Source organism: Argiope bruennichi, chromosome 7, assembly GCF_947563725.1.
Source record: "Argiope bruennichi chromosome 7, qqArgBrue1.1, whole genome shotgun sequence".
Classification (NCBI taxonomy): domain Eukaryota; kingdom Metazoa; phylum Arthropoda; class Arachnida; order Araneae; family Araneidae; genus Argiope; species Argiope bruennichi.
The window spans coordinates 14,777,702-14,782,701 of record NC_079157.1 but is presented as its reverse complement, the minus strand read 5'-3'; the positions used below and the strand labels follow the sequence as shown (position 1 = coordinate 14,782,701).

Genomic DNA, 5,000 nt, shown 5'->3' with positions numbered 1-5,000 from the left:
AACGCTTGTTCTGGTATCCTTATTTATCGAAAGGTAAGTGTTGAAAAAACTTATATGTCTCTAATACGCTTCTTCAGGGGGCACCCGGGTTTGAACCGGGGACCTCTCCATCTGCACTCGAATGCTCTACCACTGAGCTATACCCCCGTTGCTCTGCCTCAAACGGAATTATATTTCTTTATTTTGCGAAATATCTGTCTAAAAATCAACGCTTGTTCTGGTATCCTTATTTATCGAAAGGTAAGTGTTGAAAAAATTTATATGTCTCTAATACGCAGCTTCAGGGGGCACCCGGGTTTGAACCGGGGACCTCTCGATCTGCGGTCGAATGCTCCACCACTGAGCTATAACCCCGTTGTTCTGACTGAAACGGAATAATATTTCTAGATTATGCGAAATATCTGTCTATAAAACCACAACGCTTGTTCTGGTATCCTTATTTATCGAAAGGTAAGTGTTGAAAAAATTTATATGTCTCTAATACGCAGCTTCAGGGGGCATCCGGGTTTGAACCGGGGACCTCTCGATCTGCAGTCGAATGCTCTACCACTGAGCTATACCCCGTTGCTCTGCCTCAAACGGAATTATATTTCTAGATTATGCGAAATATCTGTCTATAAAACCACAACGCTTGTTCTGGTATCCTTATTTATCGAAAGGTAAGTGTTGAAAAAATTTATATGTCTCTAATACGCAGCTTCAGGGGGCATCCGGCTTTGAACCGGGGACCTCTCCATCTGCAGTCGAATGCTCTAACACTGAGCTATACCCCCGTTGCTCTGCTTCAAACGGAATAATATTTCTATTTTATGCGAAATATCTGTCTATAAAACCACAACGCTTGTTCTGGTATCCTTATTTATCGAAAGATAAGTGTCGGAAAAATTTATATGTCTCTAATACGCAGCTTCAGGGGGCACCCGGATTTGAACCGGGGAACTCTCCATCTGCAGTCGAATGCTCTACCACTGAGCTATACCCTCGTTGCTCTGCCTCAAACGGAATTATATTTCTTTATTTTGCGAAATATCTGTCTAAAAATCAACGCTTGTTCTGGTATCCTTATTTATCAAAAGGTAAGTGTCGAAAAAATTTATATGTCTCTAATACGCAGCTTCAGGGGGCATCCGGCTTTGAACCGGGGACCTCTCCATCTGCAGTCGAATGCTCTACCACTGAGCTATACCCCCGTTGCTCTGCGTCAAACGGAATAATATTTCTAGATTATGCGAAATATCTGTCTATAAAACCACAACGCGTGTTCTGGTATCCTTATTTATCGAAAGGTAAGTGTTGAAAAAATATATATGTCTCTAATACGCAGCTTCAGGGGGCACCCGGGTTTGAACCGGGGACCTCTCGATCTGCAGTCGAATGCTCTACCACTGAGCTATACCCCCGTTGCTCTGCCTCAAACGGAATTATATTTCTTTATTTTGCGAAATATCTGTCTAAAAATCAACGCTTGTTCTGGTATCCTTATTTATCGAAAGGTAAGTGTTGAAAAAATTTATATGTCTCTAATACGCAGCTTCAGGGGGCAACCGGGTTTGAACCGGGGACCTCTCCATCTGCAGTCGAATGCTCTACCGCTGAGCTATACCCCCGTTGTTCTGCCTCAAACGGAAGAATATTTCTTTATTTTGCGAAATATCTGTCTAAAAATCAATGCTTGTTCTATTATCCTTATTTATCGAAAGGTAAGTGTTGAAAAAATTTATATGTCTCTAATACGCAGCTTCAGGGGGCACCCGGGTTTGAACCGGGGACCTCTCGATCTGCAGAAAAAATGCTCTACCACTGCGCTATACCCCCGTTGCTCTGCTTCAAACGGAATAATATTTCTATATTATGCGGAATATCTGTCTATAAAACCACAACGCTTGTTCTGGTATCCTTATTTATCGAAAGATAAGTGTCGAAAAAATTTATATGTCTCTAATACGCAGCTTCAGGGGGCACCCGGGTTTGAACCGGGGACCTCTCCGTCTGCAGTCGAATGCTCTACCACTGAGCTATACCCCCGTTAATCTGCCTCAAACGGAATAATATATCTAGATTATGCGAAATATCTCTCTATAAAACCACAACGCTTGTTCTGGTATCCTTATTTATCGAAAGGTAAGTGTCGAAAAAATTTATATGTCTCTAATACGTAGCTTCAGGGGGCACCCGGGTTTGAACCGGGGACCTCTCGATCTGCAGTCGAATGCTCTACCACTGAGCTATACCCCAGTTGCCCTGCCACAAACGGAATTATATTTCTTTATTTTGCGAAATATCTGTCTAAAAATCAACGCTTGTTCTGGTATCCTTATTTATCGAAACGTAAGTGTTGAAAAAATTTACATGTCTCTAATACGCAGCATCAGGGGACACCCAGGTTTGAACCGGGGACCCCTCGATCTGCAGTCGAATGCTCTACCACTGAGCTATACCCCCGTTGCTCTGCCTCAAACGGAATTATATATCTTTATTTTGCGAAATATCTGTTTAAAAATCAACGCTTGTTCTGGTATCCTTATTTATCGAAAGGTAAGTGTAGAAAAAATTTATATGTCTCTAATACGCAGTTCAGGGGACACCCGGGTTTGAACCGGGGACCCCTCGATCTGCAGTCGAATGCTCTACCACTGAGCTATACCCCCGTTGCTCTGCCTCAAACGGAATAATATTTCTAGATTTTCCGAAATATCTGTCTATAAAACCACAACGCTTATTCTATTATCCTTATTTATCGAAACGTAAGTGTTGAAAAAATTTAGATGTCTCTAAAACGCAGCTACAGGGAGCACCCCAGTTTCAACCGGAGACCTCTCGATCTGCAGTCGGACGCCCAACCACTGAGCTTTACCCCCGCTACTCTGCTTCAAACTAAATAATATTTCCAGAATATGTGATATAGCTGTCTATAATGCAGGACGCATGCTCTGGTTTCCTTATTTATCGAAACGTAAGTGTTGAAAAAAATTAGATGTCTTGAAAACTTCAACTTCAGAGGGAAACCGGGTTTTAACCGTGGAAATCTCCATCTGCAGTCGAATGCTCTACCAATGAGCTATACCTCCGCTGGTCTAGTTCAAACGGAATAATATTTCTTTATTATGCGAAATATTTGTCTATAAAACACAACGCTTGAAATGGTATCATTAGTTATCGAAGCGTTAAGTATTGAAAAAATTTAGATGTCTGGAAAACTCAGCTCAGGGGATACACTGGAACCTCTCGATCTGCATTCGAATTCTCTACAACTTAGCTATACCCCCGTTGCTCTGCCTCAAACGGAATAATATTTCTAGATTTTGCGAAATATCAGTCTTTAAAATACAACGCTTGTTCTGGTATCCTTATTTATCGAAAGGTAAGTGTTGAAAAAACTTATATGTCTCTAATACGCTTCTTCAGGGGGCACCCGGGTTTGAACCGGGGACCTCTCCATCTGCACTCGAATGCTCTACCACTGAGCTATACCCCCGTTGCTCTGCCTCAAACGGAATTATATTTCTTTATTTTGCGAAATATCTGTCTAAAAATCAACGCTTGTTCTGGTATCCTTATTTATCGAAAGGTAAGTGTTGAAAAAATTTATATGTCTCTAATACGCAGCTTCAGGGGGCACCCGGGTTTGAACCGGGGACCTCTCGATCTGCGGTCGAATGCTCTACCACTGAGCTATACCCCGTTGCTCTGCCTCAAACGGAATTATATTTCTAGATTATGAGAAATATCTGTCTATAAAACCACAACGCTTGTTCTGGTATCCTTATTTATCGAAAGGTAAGTGTTGAAAAAATTTATATGTCTCTAATACGCAGCTTCAGGGGGCATCCGGCTTTGAACCGGGGGCCTCTCCATCTGCAGTCGAATGCTCTAACACTGAGCTATACCCCCGTTGCTCTGCTTCAAACGGAATAATATTTCTTTATTTTGCGAAATATCTGTCTAAAAATCAACGCTTGTTCTGGTATCCTTATTTATCAAAAGGTAAGTGTCGAAAAAATTTATATGTCTCTAATACGCAGCTTCAGGGGGCATCCGGCTTTGAACCGGGGACCTCTCCATCTGCAGTCGAATGCTCTACCACTGAGCTATACCCCCGTTGCTCTGCCTCAAACGGAATAATATTTCTAGATTATGCGAAATATCTGTCTATAAAACCGCAACGCTTGTTCTGGTATCCTTATTTATCGAAAGGTAAGTGTTGAAAAAATATATATGTCTCTAATACGCAGCTTCATAGGGCACCCGGGTTTGAACCGGGGACCTCTCGATCTGCAGTCGAATGCTCTACCACTGAGCTATACCCCCGTTGCTCTGCCTCAAACGGAATTATATTTCTTTATTTTGCGAAATATCTGTCTAAAAATCAACGCTTGTTCTGGTATCCTTATTTATCGAAAGGTAAGTGTTGAAAAAATTTATATGTCTCTAATACGCAGCTTCAGGGGGCAACCGGGTTTGAACCGGAGACCTCTCCATCTGCAGTCGAATGCTCTACCGCTGAGCTATACCCCCGTTGTTTTGCCTCAAACGGAAGAATATTTCTTTATTTTGCGAAATATATGTCTAAAAATCAATGCTTGTTCTATTATCCTTATTTATCGAAATGTAAGTGTTGAAAAAATTTATATGTCTCTAAAACGCAGCTTAAGGGGGCAAACGGGTTTGAACCGGGGACCTCTCGATCTGCAGTCGAGTGCTCTACCACTGAGCTATACCCCCGTTGCTCTGCCTCAAACGGAATTATATTTCTTTATTTTGTGAAATATCTGTCTAAAAATCAACGCTTGTTCTGGTATCCTTATTTATCGAAAGGTAAGTGTTGAAAAAATTTATATGTCTCTATTACGCAGCTTCAGGGGGCACCCGGGTTTCAACCGGGGACCTCTCCATCTACAGTCGATTGCTCTACCACTGAGCTATACCCCCGTTGTTCTGCCTCAAACGGAATAATATTTCTAGATTATGCGAAATATCTGTCTATAAAACCACAACGCTTG

General features: G+C 41.8%; 5 non-coding genes across 5 annotated transcripts; all 5 read right to left on the bottom strand.

The window, feature by feature from the left end:
• Positions 1–1,328: 1,328 nt before the first annotated feature.
• Trnac-gca (transfer RNA cysteine (anticodon GCA)) lies at positions 1,329–1,400 on the bottom strand. Its single transcript has one exon. It is a non-coding gene; the product is annotated as a tRNA-Cys (tRNA).
• A 763-nt stretch (positions 1,401–2,163) lies between these two features.
• On the bottom strand, positions 2,164–2,235 carry Trnac-gca (transfer RNA cysteine (anticodon GCA)). The gene has a single exon. It is a non-coding gene; the product is annotated as a tRNA-Cys (tRNA).
• A 135-nt stretch (positions 2,236–2,370) lies between these two features.
• Trnac-gca (transfer RNA cysteine (anticodon GCA)) lies at positions 2,371–2,442 on the bottom strand. The gene has a single exon. It is a non-coding gene; the product is annotated as a tRNA-Cys (tRNA).
• Positions 2,443–2,576: 134 nt separating this feature from the next.
• On the bottom strand, positions 2,577–2,648 carry Trnac-gca (transfer RNA cysteine (anticodon GCA)). Its single transcript has one exon. It is a non-coding gene; the product is annotated as a tRNA-Cys (tRNA).
• Positions 2,649–4,236: 1,588 nt separating this feature from the next.
• Trnac-gca (transfer RNA cysteine (anticodon GCA)) lies at positions 4,237–4,308 on the bottom strand. Its single transcript has one exon. It is a non-coding gene; the product is annotated as a tRNA-Cys (tRNA).
• Positions 4,309–5,000: the final 692 nt, after the last annotated feature.